Source organism: Rhopalosiphum maidis, chromosome 3, assembly GCF_003676215.2.
Source record: "Rhopalosiphum maidis isolate BTI-1 chromosome 3, ASM367621v3, whole genome shotgun sequence".
NCBI classification, from domain to species: domain Eukaryota; kingdom Metazoa; phylum Arthropoda; class Insecta; order Hemiptera; family Aphididae; genus Rhopalosiphum; species Rhopalosiphum maidis.
Window position 1 is genome coordinate 30,029,324 of NC_040879.1, and position 18,084 is coordinate 30,047,407.

The window sequence follows — 18,084 nt, forward strand, 5'->3', positions numbered from 1 at the left end:
ATTTACGGTATTCATAAAACAGTCATATTATGTTAGTGTCATGAAACTCTGTCAATTAGATTAAGAATATGATTCTAATTTACCATTGTTAACTTTCATTTATTTCATTACCCTGATATTTTTAAAAACCCTATAAAACATGATTTTATATGATAATTTTGACGATATTGTAAATTCCAATTTTTTACTGCATATAAAACACTCAGTTATCACAGGTTAGTGTGTTGAAACCTGTCGTTTAGATTAAGAAGAAAATGGTTCCATTATACCATTATTAACTTTCTTATGTTCATTAACACGATGTTTTAAAAACACTGAAAAATATGTTTCGTATGGTAAACTTGACTGAAATTACAAATTTATATTTTTTCCATATAAAATGCAGCATTTCTAAGTTATTCAAACAGCGCATTCCTTAGTTGAATTTATTTTACATTCAAATTCAACAAAAATCGGAGTATTTTTCTACTATCTCTTTGTCGCTTATCATGATTATTATTTCTTATCATCTGTTATAAGTTTATCTTTCGTATTATTATCTTCTTTCAGTTACTTTCGTATTTGCATTTGAGTTTGAATTGTAATTTTCTTGCGAATATTTTTCTAACTAGAACGAAGTTTTGTCAGTTAGCTTTAGTTTGATTGTTTCCAATCTGTTCTATTCATTGTGTGTCCACGTACTAGTGTGTAGTATAAATATTTTCGTTCTCCTTAAAGTGTGGTGTGTAGTAGTGACATTTTGTCTTCCAACAATTATACATATTTAATGACTAAATTTTTTTAGATGGCGCAGTACGGCAGATCATACAAGGAATGCTGAGACATGAAATCACATTCATACCACTTGGGGAATATATCGTCATCCTATGTTGAAAATAAACTACAAGATAGATTATATTAGTTATAATGGATTTATGCAATGTACGGGTAATGGGTATTGAATGTCATTGATAGTAAATCAATAGTAGTGAAACAATTGAAACTTGGTAAACGCCTTTAGGTTTTAAATTTCGTTATTAAAATGTCCACAGCTGTAATAATCTTTTTATCATTATCACTGCTATATGACCATTGGCATATTTGCAAATTCATGTTTTTAACTGCCTTTAAACACTGATATCTCAAGCTACGTCATGAGAGGTCGACCATTTGATAAGCAAACGATTGTGTTTACCACCATTAACTTTCAAGTTTCATTTACCTGATTTATTATAAACATTATAAAAACATGACTTCATATGATTACTTTGATGAACATTAAAAATTCATATTATTAACTGCTTTTAAAACACTGAATTCTCAAGTTATACTCCATTCATATATTACAATATATATTTAATTTACTACATTTTTTAGATGGCAGTATAGCAGATCTGTCATGGCATGCTGAGTTAATGAATTGGCTTTCAGAACACTTGGGAAAGTATCCACACAGCATGTTGAAATGGACGAGGAGATACTGATAATAATAATGGATATATGCAATGTACGGTTAATGGTTATTGAATGTCATTGATAGTAAATCAATAGTAGTGAAACAATTGAACTTGTTAACACCTTTAAGTTGTATTATCGTTCTTCAAATTGCCATTACTATAAAACTCTTTCTGATTTTACCACGTTTATATAATAATTTTCACGAATGTTACAAATTGATATTTTTAACTGCTTATAAAAAACTCAATTCTAAAGTTAATGTGTTGAAACGTTGACCACTAGATTAAGAAATGAATCTAATTTACCATGTTAACATTCATATATTTCATTAACCTGAGGTTTCATAAACACTATAACACATGTTTTTATACGATAATTTTGATGGATATTACAAATTCATGTTTTAACTGCATATAAAAAACTCAATTCTAAGTTAATGTGTTGAAACGTTGACCACTAGATTAAGAAAATGAATCTAATTTACCATTGTTAACATTCATTTATTTCATTAACCCTGAGGTTTCATAAACACTATAAAACATGCTTTTATATGATCATTTTGTCAAATATTACAAATTCATATTTTTAACTGCTTATAAAACACTAAATTTACGAATTGTACTCCGATCCTATGTTTGACATTCATTTTAAACCGACCCGCATTTTTTTAGATGGCAGCAGAGCAGATTACACAGGGAATGCTGAGAGAAGAATTCACTTTCATTCCACTTGGCGAAAATATCAACATCCTATGTAGAAAATGAACTTCAAGATACTGAAATAATAATAATACAAGATTTGTGCAATGGACGTGTAATGGTTATTGAATGTAATTTATAGTAAATGAATAGTTGTGAAACAATTGAAATTTGTTAAAAATCTAATAAAATATTGGTAAACACCTTCAGCTTGGAATTTTCGTTCTTAAAATTTGCCATAGCTATAAAAATGGTTTTATTATTACTTCACGTCTACATGATCATTTTGAAGAAAATCACCAATTTCATATTTTACGGTATTCATAAAACAGTCAATATTATGTTAGTGTCATGAAACTCTGTCAATTAGATTAAGAATATGATTCTAATTTACCATTGTTAACTTTCATTTATTTCATTAACCCTGATATTTTAAAAACCCTATAAAACATGATTTTATATGATAATTTTGACGAATATTGTAAATTCCAATTTTTTACTGCATATAAAACACTCAGTTATCACAGGTTAGTGTGTTGAAACCTTGTCGTTTAGATTAAGAAGAAATGGTTCCATTATACCATTATTAACTTTCTTATGTTTCATTTAACACGATGTTTTAAAAACACTGAAAAATATGTTTTCGTATGGTAACTTTGACTGAAATTACAAATTTATATTTTTTCCATATTAAAATGCAGCATTTCTAAGTTATTCAAACAGCGCATTCCTTAGTTGAATTTATTTTACATTCAAATTCAACAAAACATCGGAGTATTTTTCTACTATCTTTTGTCGCTTATCATGATTATTATTTCTTATCATCTGTTATAAGTTTATCTTTCGTATTATTATCTTCTTTCAGTTTTACTTTCGTATTTGCATTTGAGTTTGAATTGTAATTTTTCTTGCGAATATTTTCTAACTAGAACGAAGTTTGTCAGTTAGCTTTAGTTTGATTGTTTCCAATTCTGTTCTATTCATTGTTGTCCACGTACTAGTGGTAGTATAAATATTTTCGTTCTCCTTAAAGTGTGGTGTGTAGTAGTGACATTTTGTCTTCCAACAATTATACATATTTAACTGACTAAATTTTTTTAGATGGCAGTACGGCAGATCATACAAGGAATGCTGAGACATGAAATCACATTCATACCACTTGGGGAATATATCGTCATCCTATGTTGAAAATAAACTACAAGATACTGATTATATTAGTTATAATGGATTTATGCAATGTACGGGTAATGGTTATTGAATGTCATTGATAGTAAATCAATAGTAGTGAAACAATTGAAACTTGGTAAACGCCTTTAGGTTTTAAATTTCGTTATTAAAATTGTCCACAGCTGTAAAAATCTTTTTATCATTATCACTCCTATATGAACCATTTTGGCATATTTTGCAAATTCATGTTTTTAACTGCTATTAAACACTGATATCTCAAGCTAACGTCATGAGAGGTCGACCATTTGATTAAGCAAACGATTCTTGTTTACCACCATTAACTTTCAAATGTTTCATTTAACCTGATTTATTATAAACATTATAAAACATGACTTCATATGATTACTTTGATGAACATTAAAAATTCATATTATTAACTGCTTTTAAAACACTGAATTCTCAAGTTATACTCCATTCATATATTACTATATATATTTAATTTACTACATTTTTTAGATGGCAGTATAGCAGATCTGTCATGGCATGCTGAGTAATGAATTGGCTTTCAGAACACTTGGGGAAAGTATCCACACAGCATGTTGAAAATGGACGAGGAGATACTGATAATAATAATGGATATATGCAATGTACGGTTAATGGTTATTGAATGTCATTGATAGTAAATCAATAGTAGTGAAACAATTGAAACTTGTTAAACACCTTTAGGTTGTAATTATCGTTCTTCAAATTTGCCATTACTATAAAACTCTTTCTGATTTTACCACGTTTATATAATAATTTTCACGAATGTTACAAATTGATATTTTTAACTGCTTATAAAAAACTCAATTCTAAAGTTAATGTGTTGAAACGTTGACCACTAGATTAAGAAAATGAATCTAATTTACCATTGTTAACATTCATATATTTCATTAACCCTGAGGTTTCATAAACACTATAACACATGTTTTTATACGATAATTTTGATGGATATTACAAATTCATGTTTTTAACTGCATATATAAAACTCAATTCTAAAGTTAATGTGTTGAATTGTTGACCACTAGATTAAGAAAATGAATCTAATTTACCATTGTTAACATTCATTTATTTCATTAACCCTGAGGTTTCATAAACACTATTAAACATGCTTTTATATGATCATTTTGTCAAATATTACAAATTCATATTTTTAACTGCTTATAAAACACTAAATTTTACGAATTGTACTCCGATCCTATGTTTGACATTCATTTTAAACCGACCGGATTTTTTTAGATGGCAGCAGAGCAGATTACACAGGGAATGCTGAGAGAAGAATTCACTTTCATTCCACTTGGCGAGAATATCAACATCCTATGTAGAAAATGAACTTCAAGATACTGAAATAATAATAATACAAGATTTGTGCAATAGACGTGTAATGGTTATTGAATGTAATTTATAGTAAATGAATAGTTGTGAAACAATTGAAATTTGTTAAAAATCTTAATAAAATATTGGTAAACACCTTCAGCTTGGAATTTTCGTTCTTAAAATTTGCCATAGCTATAAAAATGGTTTTATTATTACTTCACGTCTACATGATCATTTTGAAGAAAATCACCAATTTCATATTTTACGGTATTCATAAAACAGTCAATATTATGTTAGTGTCATGAAACTCTGTCAATTAGATTAAGAATATGATTCTAATTTACCATTGTTAACTTTCATTTATTTCATTAACCCTGATATTTTAAAAACCCTATAAAACATGATTTTATATGATAATTTTGACGAATATTGTAAATTCCAATTTTTTACTGCATATAAAACACTCAGTTATCACAGGTTAGTGTGTTGAAACCTTGTCGTTTAGATCAAGAAGAAAATGGTTCCATTATACCATTATTAACTTTCTTATGTTTCATTTAACACGATGTTTTAAAAACACTGAAAAATATGTTTTCGTATGGTAACTTTGACTGAAATTACAAATTTATATTTTTTCCATATTAAAATGCAGCATTTCTAAGTTATTCAAACAGCGCATTCCTTAGTTGAATTTATTTTACATTCAAATTCAACAAAACATCGGAGTATTTTTCTACTATCTTTTGTCGCTTATCATGATTATTATTTCTTATCATCTGTTATAAGTTTATCTTTCGTATTATTATCTTCTTTCAGTTTTACTTTCGTATTTGCATTTGAGTTTGAATTGTAATTTTTCTTGCGAATATTTTCTAACTAGAACGAAGTTTGTCAGTTAGCTTTAGTTTGATTGTTTCCAATTCTGTTCTATTCATTGTTGTCCACGTACTAGTGGTAGTATAAATATTTTCGTTCTCCTTAAAGTGTGGTGTGTAGTAGTGACATTTTGTCTTCCAACAATTATACATATTTAACTGACTAAATTTTTTTAGATGGCAGTACGGCAGATCATACAAGGAATGCTGAGACATGAAATCACATTCATACCACTTGGGGAATATATCGTCATCCTATGTTGAAAATAAACTACAAGATACTGATTATATTAGTTATAATGGATTTATGCAATGTACGGGTAATGGTTATTGAATGTCATTGATAGTAAATCAATAGTAGTGAAACAATTGAAACTTGGTAAACACCTTTAGGTTTTAAATTTCGTTATTAAAATTGTCCACAGCTGTAAAAATCTTTTTATCATTATCACTCCTATATGAACATTTTGGCATATTTTGCAAATTCATGTTTTTAACTGCTTATTAAACACTGATATCTCAAGCTAACGTCATGAGAGGTCGACCATTTGATTAAGCAAACGATTCTTGTTTACCACCATTAACTTTCAAATGTTTCATTTAACCTGATTTATTATAAACATTATAAAACATGACTTCATATGATTACTTTGATGAACATTAAAAATTCATATTATTAACTGCTTTTAAAACACTGAATTCTCAAGTTATACTCCATTCATATATTACTATATATATTTAATTTACTACATTTTTTTAGATGGCAGTATAGCAGATCTGTCATGGCATGCTGAGTAATGAATTGGCTTTCAGAACACTTGGGGAAAGTATCCACACAGCATGTTGAAAATGGACGAGGAGATACTGATAATAATAATGGATATATGCAATGTACGGTTAATGGTTATTGAATGTCATTGATAGTAAATCAATAGTAGTGAAACAATTGAAACTTGTTAAACACCTTTAGGTTGTAATTATCGTTCTTCAAATTTGCCATTACTATAAAACTCTTTCTGATTTTACCACGTTTATATAATAATTTTCACGAATGTTACAAATTGATATTTTTAACTGCTTATAAAAAACTCAATTCTAAAGTTAATGTGTTGAAACGTTGACCACTAGATTAAGAAAATGAATCTAATTTACCATTGTTAACATTCATATATTTCATTAACCCTGAGGTTTCATAAACACTATAACACATGTTTTTATACGATAATTTTGATGGATATTACAAATTCATGTTTTTAACTGCATATAAAAAACTCAATTCTAAAGTTAATGTGTTGAAACGTTGACCACTAGATTAAGAAAATGAATCTAATTTACCATTGTTAACATTCATTTATTTCATTAACCCTGAGGTTTCATAAACACTATAAAACATGCTTTTATATGATCATTTTGTCAAATATTACAAATTCATATTTTTAACTGCTTATAAAACACTAAATTTTACGAATTGTACTCCGATCCTATGTTTGACATTCATTTTAAACCGACCGCATTTTTTTAGATGGCAGCAGAGCAGATTACACAGGGAATGCTGAGAGAAGAATTCACTTTCATTCCACTTGGCGAAAATATCAACATCCTATGTAGAAAATGAACTTCAAGATACTGAAATAATAATAATACAAGATTTGTGCAATGGACGTGTAATGGTTATTGAATGTAATTTATAGTAAATGAATAGTTGTGAAACAATTGAAATTTGTTAAAAATCTTAATAAAATATTGGTAAACACCTTCAGCTTGGAATTTTCGTTCTTAAAATTTGCCATAGCTATAAAAATGGTTTTATTATTACTTCACGTCTACATGATCATTTTGAAGAAAATCACCAATTTCATATTTTACGGTATTCATAAAACAGTCAATATTATGTTAGTGTCATGAAACTCTGTCAATTAGATTAAGAATATGATTCTAATTTACCATTGTTAACTTTCATTTATTTCATTAACCCTGATATTTTAAAAACCCTATAAAACATGATTTTATATGATAATTTTGACGAATATTGTAAATTCCAATTTTTTACTGCATATAAAACACTCAGTTATCACAGGTTAGTGTGTTGAAACCTTGTCGTTTAGATTAAGAAGAAAATGGTTCCATTATACCATTATTAACTTTCTTATGTTTCATTTAACACGATGTTTTAAAAACACTGAAAAATATGTTTTCGTATGGTAACTTTGACTGAAATTACAAATTTATATTTTTTCCATATTAAAATGCAGCATTTCTAAGTTATTCAAACAGCGCATTCCTTAGTTGAATTTATTTTACATTCAAATTCAACAAAACATCGGAGTATTTTTCTACTATCTTTTGTCGCTTATCATGATTATTATTTCTTATCATCTGTTATAAGTTTATCTTTCGTATTATTATCTTCTTTCAGTTTTACTTTCGTATTTGCATTTGAGTTTGAATTGTAATTTTTCTTGCGAATATTTTCTAACTAGAACGAAGTTTGTCAGTTAGCTTTAGTTTGATTGTTTCCAATTCTGTTCTATTCATTGTTGTCCACGTACTAGTGGTAGTATAAATATTTTCGTTCTCCTTAAAGTGTGGTGTGTAGTAGTGACATTTTGTCTTCCAACAATTATACATATTTAACTGACTAAATTTTTTTAGATGGCAGTACGGCAGATCATACAAGGAATGCTGAGACATGAAATCACATTCATACCACTTGGGGAATATATCGTCATCCTATGTTGAAAATAAACTACAAGATACTGATTATATTAGTTATAATGGATTTATGCAATGTACGGGTAATGGTTATTGAATGTCATTGATAGTAAATCAATAGTAGTGAAACAATTGAAACTTGGTAAACACCTTTAGGTTTTAAATTTCGTTATTAAAATTGTCCACAGCTGTAAAAATCTTTTTATCATTATCACTCCTATATGAACATTTTGGCATATTTTGCAAATTCATGTTTTTAACTGCTTATTAAACACTGATATCTCAAGCTAACGTCATGAGAGGTCGACCATTTGATTAAGCAAACGATTCTTGTTTACCACCATTAACTTTCAAATGTTTCATTTAACCTGATTTATTATAAACATTATAAAACATGACTTCATATGATTACTTTGATGAACATTAAAAATTCATATTATTAACTGCTTTTAAAACACTGAATTCTCAAGTTATACTCCATTCATATATTACAATATATATTTAATTTACTACATTTTTTTAGATGGCAGTATAGCAGATCTGTCATGGCATGCTGAGTAATGAATTGGCTTTCAGAACACTTGGGGAAAGTATCCACACAGCATGTTGAAAATGGACGAGGAGATACTGATAATAATAATGGATATATGCAATGTACGGTTTATGGTTATTGAATGTCATTGATAGTAAATCAATAGTAGTGAAACAATTGAAACTTGTTAAACACCTTTAGGTTGTAATTATCGTTCTTCAAATTTGCCATTACTATAAAACTCTTTCTGAATTTACCACGTTTATATAATAATTTTCACGAATGTTACAAATTGATATTTTTACTGCTTATAAAAACTCAATTCTAAAGTTAATGTGTTGAAACGTTGACCACTAGATTAAGAAAATGAATCTAATTTACCATTGTTAACATTCATTTATTTCATTAACCCTGAGGTTTCATAAACACTATAAAACATGCTTTTATATGATCATTTTGTCAAATATTACAAATTCATATTTTTAACTGCTTATAAAACACTAAATTTTACGAATCGTACTCCGATCCTATGTTTGACATTCATTTTAAACCGACCGCATTTTTTTAGATGGCAGCAGAGCAGATTACACAGGGAATGCTGAGAGAAGAATTCACTTTCATTCCACTTGGCGAAAATATCAACATCCTATGTAGAAAATGAACTTCAAGATACTGAAATAATAATAATACAAGATTTGTGCAATGGACGTGTAATGGTTATTGAATGTAATTTATAGTAAATGAATAGTTGTGAAACAATTGAAATTTGTTAAAAATCTTAATAAAATATTGGTAAACACCTTCAGCTTGGAATTTTCGTTCTTAAAATTTGCCATAGCTATAAAAATGGTTTTATTATTACTTCACGTCTACATGATCATTTTGAAGAAAATCACCAATTTCATATTTTACGGTATTCATAAAACAGTCAATATTATGTTAGTGTCATGAAACTCTGTCAATTAGATTAAGAATATGATTCTAATTTACCATTGTTAACTTTCATTTATTTCATTAACCCTGATATTTTAAAAACCCTATAAAACATGATTTTATATGATAATTTTGACGAATATTGTAAATTCCAATTTTTTACTGCATATAAAACACTCAGTTATCACAGGTTAGTGTGTTGAAACCTTGTCGTTTAGATTAAGAAGAAAATGGTTCCATTATACCATTATTAACTTTCTTATGTTTCATTTAACACGATGTTTTAAAAACACTGAAAAATATGTTTTCGTATGGTAACTTTGACTGAAATTACAAATTTATATTTTTTCCATATTAAAATGCAGCATTTCTAAGTTATTCAAACAGCGCATTCCTTAGTTGAATTTATTTTACATTCAAATTCAACAAAACATCGGAGTATTTTTCTACTATCTTTTGTCGCTTATCATGATTATTATTTCTTATCATCTGTTATAAGTTTATCTTTCGTATTATTATCTTCTTTCAGTTTTACTTTCGTATTTGCATTTGAGTTTGAATTGTAATTTTTCTTGCGAATATTTTCTAACTAGAACGAAGTTTGTCAGTTAGCTTTAGTTTGATTGTTTCCAATTCTGTTCTATTCATTGTTGTTCACGTACTAGTGGTAGTATAAATATTTTCGTTCTCTTAAAGTGTGGTGTGTAGTAGTGACATTTTGTCTTCCAACAATTATACATATTTAACTGACTAAATTTTTTTAGATGGCAGTACGGCAGATCATACAAGGAATGCTGAGACACGAAATCACATTCATACCACTTGGGGAATATATCGTCATCCTATGTTGAAAATAAACTACAAGATACTGATTATATTAGTTATAATGGATTTATGCAATGTACGGGTAATGGTTATTGAATGTCATTGATAGTAAATCAATAGTAGTGAAACAATTGAAACTTGGTAAACGCCTTTAGGTTTTAAATTTCGTTATTAAAATTGTCCACAGCTGTAATAATCTTTTTATCATTATCACTGCTATATGACCATTTTGGCATATTTTGCAAATTCATGTTTTTAACTGCCTATTAAACACTGATATCTCAAGCTATCGTCATGAGAGGTCGACCATTTGATTAAGCAAACGATTGTTGTTTACCACCATTAACTTTCAAATGTTTCATTTAACCTGATTTATTATAAACATTATAAAACATGACTTCATATGATTACTTTGATGAACATTAAAAATTCATATTATTAACTGCTTTTAAAACACTGAATTCTCAAGTTATACTCCATTCATATATTACAATATATATTTAATTTACTACATTTTTTTAGATGGCAGTATAGCAGATCTGTCATGGCATGCTGAGTAATGAATTGGCTTTCAGAACACTTGGGGAAAGTATCCACACAGCATGTTGAAAATGGACGAGGAGATACTGATAATAATAATGGATATATGCAATGTACGGTTAATGGTTATTGAATGTCATTGATAGTAAATCAATAGTAGTGAAACAATTGAAACTTGTTAAACACCTTTAGGTTGTAATTATCGTTCTTCAAATTTGCCATTACTATAAAACTCTTTCTGATTTTACCACGTTTATATAATAATTTTCACGAATGTTACAAATTGATATTTTTAACTGCTTATTAAACACTGATATCTCAGGCTAACGTCATGAGAGGTTGACCATTTGATTAAGCAAACGATTCTTGTTTACCACCATTAACTTTCAAATGTTTCATTTAACCTGATTTATTATAAACATTATAAAACATGCCTTCATATGATTACTTTGATGAACATTAAAAATTCATATTATTAACTGCTTTTAAAACACTGAATTCTCAAGTTATACTCAATTCATATATTACTATATATATTTAATTTACTACATTTTTTTAGATGGCAGTATAGCAGATCTGTCATGGCATGCTGAGTAATGAATTGGCTTTCAGAACACTTGGGGAAAGTATCCACACAGCATGTTGAAAATGGACGAGGAGATACTGATAATAATAATGGATATATGCAATGTACGGTTAATGGTTATTGAATGTCATTGATAGTAAATCAATAGTAGTGAAACAATTGAAACTTGTTAAACACCTTTAGGTTGTAATTATCGTTCTTCAAATTTGCCATTACTATAAAACTCTTTCTGATTTTACCACGTTTATATAATAATTTTCATGAATGTTACAAATTGATATTTTTAACTGCTTATAAAAAACTCAATTCTAAAGTTAATGTGTTGAAACGTTGACCACTAGATTAAGAAAATGAATCTAATTTACCATTGTTAACATTCATTTATTTCCTTAACCCTGAGGTTTCATAAACACTATAAAACATGCTTTTATATGATCATTTTGTCAAATATTACAAATTCATATTTTTAACTGCTTATAAAACACTAAATTTTACGAATTGTACTCCGATCCTATGTTTGACATTCATTTTAAACCGACCGCATTTTTTTAGATGGCAGCTGAGCAGATTACACAGGGAATGCTGAGAGAAGAATTCACTTTCATTCCACTTGGCGAAAATATCAACATCCTATGTAGAAAATGAACTTCAAGATACTGAAATAATAATAATACAAGATTTGTGCAATGGACGTGTAATGGTTATTGAATGTAATTTATAGTAAATGAATAGTTGTGAAACAATTGAAATTTGTTAAAAATCTTAATAAAATATTGGTAAACACCTTCAGCTTGGAATTTTCGTTCCTAAAATTTGCCATAGCTATAAAAATGGTTTTATTATTACTTCACGTCTACATGATCATTTTGAAGAAAATCACCAATTTCATATTTTACGGTATTCATAAAACAGTCAATATTATGTTAGTGTCATGAAACTCTGTCAATTAGATTAAGAATATGATTCTAATTTACCATTGTTAACTTTCATTTATTTCATTAACCCTGATATTTTAAAAACCCTATAAAACATGATTTTATATGATAATTTTGACGAATATTGTAAATTCCAATTTTTTACTGCATATAAAACACTCAGTTATCACAGGTTAGTGTGTTGAAACCTTGTCGTTTAGATTAAGAAGAAAATGGTTCCATTATACCATTATTAACTTTCTTATGTTTCATTAACACGATGTTTTAAAAACACTGAAAAATATGTTTTCGTATGGTAACTTTGACTGAAATTACAAATTTATATTTTTTCCATATTAAAATGCAGCATTTCTAAGTTATTCAAACAGCGCATTCCTTAGTTGAATTTATTTTACATTCAAATTCAACAAAACATCGGAGTATTTTTCTACTATCTTTTGTCGCTTATCATGATTATTATTTCTTATCATCTGTTATAAGTTTATCTTTCGTATTATTATCTTCTTTCAGTTTTACTTTCGTATCTGCATTTGAGTTTGAATTGTAATTTTTCTTGTGAATATTTTCTAACTAGAACGAAGTTTGTCAGTTAGCTTTAGTTTGATTGTTTCCAATTCTGTTCTATTCATTGTTGTTCACGTACTAGTGGTAGTATAAATATTTTCGTTCTGCTTAAAGTGTGGTGTGTAGTAGTGACATTTTGTCTTCCAACAATTATACATATTTAACTGACTAAATTTTTTTAGATGGCAGTACGGCAGATCATACAAGGAATGCTGAGACAGAAATCACATTCATACCACTTGGGGAATATATCGTCATCCTATGTTGAAAATAAACTACAAGATACTGATTATATTAGTTATAATGGATTTATGCAATGTACGGGTAATGGTTATTGAATGTCATTGATAGTAAATCAATAGTAGTGAAACAATTGAAACTTGGTAAACGCCTTTAGGTTTTAAATTTCGTTATTAAAATTGTCCACAGCTGTAATAATCTTTTTATCATTATCACTGCTATATGACCATTTTGGCATATTTTGCAAATTCATGTTTTTAACTGCCTATTAAACACTGATATCTCAAGCTATCGTCATGAGAGGTCGACCATTTGAATAAGCAAACGATTCTTGTTTACCACCATTAACTTTCAAATGTTTCATTTAACCTGATTTATTATAAACATTATAAAAAATGCCTTCATATGATTACTTTGATGAACATTAAAAATTCATATTATTAACTGCTTTTAAAACACTGAATTCTCAAGTTATACTCCATTCATATATTACTATATATATTTAATTTACTACATTTTTTTAGATGGCTGTATAGCAGATCTGTCATGGCATGCTGAGTAATGAATTGGCTTTCAGAACACTTGGGGAAAGTATCCACACAGCATGTTGAAAATGGACGAGGAGATACTGATAATAATAATGGATATATGCAATGTACGGTTAATGGTTATTGAATGTCATTGATAGTAAATCAATAGTAGTGAAACAATTGAAACTTGTTAAACACCTTTAGGTTGTAATTATCGTTCTTCAAATTTGCCATTACTATAAAACTCTTTCTGATTTACCACGTTTATATAATAATTTTCACGAATGTTACAAATTGATATTTTTAACTGCTTATAAAAAACTCAATTCTAAAGTTAATGTGTTGAAACGTTGACCACTAGATTAAGAAAATGAATCTAATTTACCATTGTTAACATTCATATATTTCATTAACCCTGAGGTTTCATAAACACTATAACACATGTTTTTATACGATAATTTTGATGGATATTACAAATTCATGTTTTTAACTGCATATAAAAAACTCAATTCTAAAGTTAATGTGTTGAAACGTTGACCACTTGATTAAGAAAATGAATCTAATTTACCATTGTTAACATTCATTTATTTCATTAACCCTGAGGTTTCATAAACACTATAAAACATGCTTTTATATGATCATTTTGTCAAATATTACAAATTCATATTTTTAACTGCTTATAAAACACTAAATTTTCGAATTATACTCCGATCCTATGTTTGACATTCATTTTAAACCGACCGCATTTTTTTAGATGGCAGCAGAGCAGATTACACAGGGAATGCTGAAAGAAGAATTCACTTTCATTCCACTTGGCGAAAATATCAACATCCTATGTAGAAAATGAACTTCAAGATACTGAAATAATAATAATACAAAATTTGTGCAATGGACGTGTAATGGTTATTGAATGTAATTTATAGTAAATGAATAGTTGTGAAACAATTGAAATTTGTTAAAAATCTTAATAAAATATTGGTAAACACCTTCAGCTTGGAATTTTCGTTCTTAAAATTTGCCATAGCTATAAAAATGGTTTTATTATTAATTCACGTCTACATGATCATTTTGAAGAAAATCACCAATTTCATATTTTACGGTATTCATAAAACAGTCAATATTATGTTAGTGTCATGAAACTCTGTCAATTAGATTAAGAATATGATTCTAATTTACCATTGTTAACTTTCATTTATTTCATTAACCCTGATATTTTAAAAACCCTATAAAACATGATTTTATATGATAATTTTGACGAATATTGTAAATTCCAATTTTTTACTGCATATAAAACACTCAGTTATCACAGGTTAGTGTGTTGAAACCTTGTCGTTTAGATTAAGAAGAAAATGGTTCCATTATACCATTATTAACTTTCTTATGTTTCATTTAACACGATGTTTTAAAAACACTGAAAAATATGTTTTCGTATGGTAACTTTGACTGAAATTACAAATTTATATTTTTTCCATATTAAAATGCAGCATTTCTAAGTTATTCAAACAGCGCATTCCTTAGTTGAATTTATTTTACATTCAAATTCAACAAAACATCAGAGTATTTTTCTACTATCTTTTGTCGCTTATCATGATTATTATTTCTTATCATCTGTTATAAGTTTATCTTTCGTATTATTATCTTCTTTCAGTTTTACTTTCGTATCTGCATTTGAGTTTGAATTGTAATTTTTCTTGCGAATATTTTCTAATTAGAACGAAGTTTGTCAGTTAGCTTTAGTTTGATTGTTTCCAATTCTGTTCTATTCATTGTTGTCCACGTACTAGTGGTAGTATAAATATTTTCGTTCTGCTTAAAGTGTGGTGTGTAGTAGTGACATTTTGTCTTCCAACAATTATACATATTTAACTGACTAAATTTTTTTAGATGGCAGTACGGCAGATCATACAAGGAATGCTGAGACACGAAATCACATTCATACCACTTGGGGAATATATCGTCATCCTATGTTGAAAATAAACTACAAGATACTGATTATATTAGTTATAATGGATTTATGCAATGTACGGGTAATGGTTATTGAATGTCATTGATAGTAAATCAATAGTAGTGAAACAATTGAAACTTGGTAAACACCTTTAGGTTTTAAATTTCGTTATTAAAATTGTCCACAGCTGTAAAAATCTTTTTATCATTATCACTCTTATATGAACATTTTGGCATATTTTGCAAATTCATGTTTTTAACTGCTTTTAAAACACTGAATTCTCAAGTTATACTCCATTCATATATTACTATATATATTTAATTTACTACATTTTTTTAGATGGCAGTATAGCAGATCTGTCATGGCATGCTGAGTAATGAATTGGCTTTCAGAACACTTGGGGAAAGTATCCACACAGCATGTTGAAAATGGACGAGGAGATACTGATAATAATAATGGATATATGCATTGTACGGTTAATGGTTATTGAATGTCATTGATTGTAAATCAATAGTAGTGAAACAATTGAAACTTGTTAAATACCTTTAGGTTGAAATTATCGTTCTTCAAATTTGCCATTACTATAAAACTCTTTCTGATTTTACCACGTTTATATAATAATTTTCACGAATGTTACAAATTGATATTTTTAACTGCTTATTAAACACTGATATCTCAAGCTAACGACATGAGAGGTTGACCATTGGATTAAGCAAACGAATCTAATTTACCATTGTTAATTTTCATATATTTCATTAACCCTGAGGTTTCATAAACACTATAACACATGTTTTTATACGATAATATTGATGGATATTACAAATTCATGTTTTTAACTGCCTATAAAAAACTACACTAATTCGGTAATATGCTTTTATTTATTAATAAGACAGATAATTTTTGTATCTAATACAAACTACATACGAATACTAACGGCGATTATTTGCAGTGAATAATTCTCAGCCTAACACATAGCGTTTAAATTTGCAAACCTCTACCAAGCTATCTCTTAATGAGAAATTACTTTTTTCTAATAAGCAACTAACACAAATCAACCAATCTAATTCCACCACTACAACTCAAGCCAACTCTCATCTCACTTCAAATTCTTCAATAATTCACTTCCAAGGTAAAAGCTTCGCAGAAACAACTGCAAACTACTTTACACCAAAAATGGATCAGGCCATAGTAATGTATTCAGTTGACGGAATTAAACAAATCCAATGTATAATTTGCGTTCAATAAAATTACCGCTGCCACCAACATTATATCTGTGTCACGTATATCAAATAACCGGTTCTGTATATTTCTTAAAAGTCAACAAATAGGTTATGACATAATAAACAAACATTCGGCCATATATATCGACAATATTTAAATACTGATACGGAAACTAATTTACCCATCTAAGCGTATTATCTTATTAAATGTTTATTCCGCCATTCCTAATAATATTATCATTGAAGCACTTGTGAACTTCGACATAAAAATAATATCTCTGATCACCACGCTCAAGGCAGGCTTTCAATTAGATAAATTCGCACATATCACAAGTTTCCGACGACAACTCTACATAAATCCCGAAGACTTTTCTAAACTCCCCGGATCGATCGCGATTACCTTAGATAATACCACTTATCGTATATTTATTACTGACAGCACAGTTAAATTGCTTCCTATGTTAAAGAACAGGCCACGTATCATCATCATGTAAAACGACAAATACCATCTCAATTATACCCGTGAATACGGGCACCTCAAATGAATCAACAGCCACAGATAACACAGATAATCATACTTCTGGAAAACCTCTGGATATTAACGAGAAGCCAAATGAAAGTCAGACGACATGTACTAATTCATTTCTTCCTGAAAATATGGACACCATAAAAGATGATTCAACCATATTCTCCACATACCACCCAACTACTGAGAAAACCTCTAATACCAAGGATACACCTAACCAAGATAACGACATAACTATGCCAAACATAAATTATACAAATATATCGGAATCATAAGATCATCAAGTCATTAAAAAAAGACTACCGCCCAAATCCACATGTCCCTCATCCCCACTATAATCCATACCATCTTTTTTTAATATGGTAACACTTGATACCCCACAAGAAAAAAACGATAAAGCTACGAAAGAAAAAGAAATAACAAAAAAAAAACCCAAAATCCGATCCAGATCTTCTTCATCCAC

The 18,084-nt window shown here is 28.3% G+C and overlaps 1 long non-coding RNA gene across 23 annotated transcripts in view; it reads left to right on the forward strand.

Annotated features, from left to right (window-relative positions):
- Positions 1-16,345, forward strand: part of LOC113558404 — a 22,028-nt gene extending 5,683 nt beyond the window's left edge. For 6 of the 23 annotated variants that reach the window (XR_003405613.1, XR_003405616.1, XR_003405623.1 and 3 more), the window contains 16 exons: positions 2,109-2,266; positions 3,237-3,373; positions 3,819-3,949; positions 4,581-5,646; positions 5,711-5,847; positions 6,294-6,424; positions 7,056-7,213; positions 8,186-8,322; positions 8,769-8,899; positions 9,346-9,503; positions 10,475-10,611; positions 11,058-11,188; positions 11,635-11,765; positions 12,214-12,355; positions 15,815-15,951; positions 16,215-16,345. This is a non-coding gene — a long non-coding RNA (uncharacterized LOC113558404). Of the gene's footprint in view, positions 1-2,108; positions 2,267-3,236; positions 3,380-3,818; positions 3,950-4,580; positions 5,647-5,710; positions 5,854-6,293; positions 6,425-7,055; positions 7,214-8,185; positions 8,329-8,768; positions 8,900-9,345; positions 9,504-10,474; positions 10,618-11,057; positions 11,189-11,634; positions 11,766-12,213; positions 12,372-13,342; positions 13,381-15,814; positions 15,958-16,214 lie in introns of those variants that run through there. The other 17 variants (XR_003405632.1, XR_003405630.1, XR_003405631.1 and 14 more) reach the window with 17 other exon arrangements.
- The last annotated feature ends 1,739 nt before the right edge of the window (positions 16,346-18,084 follow it).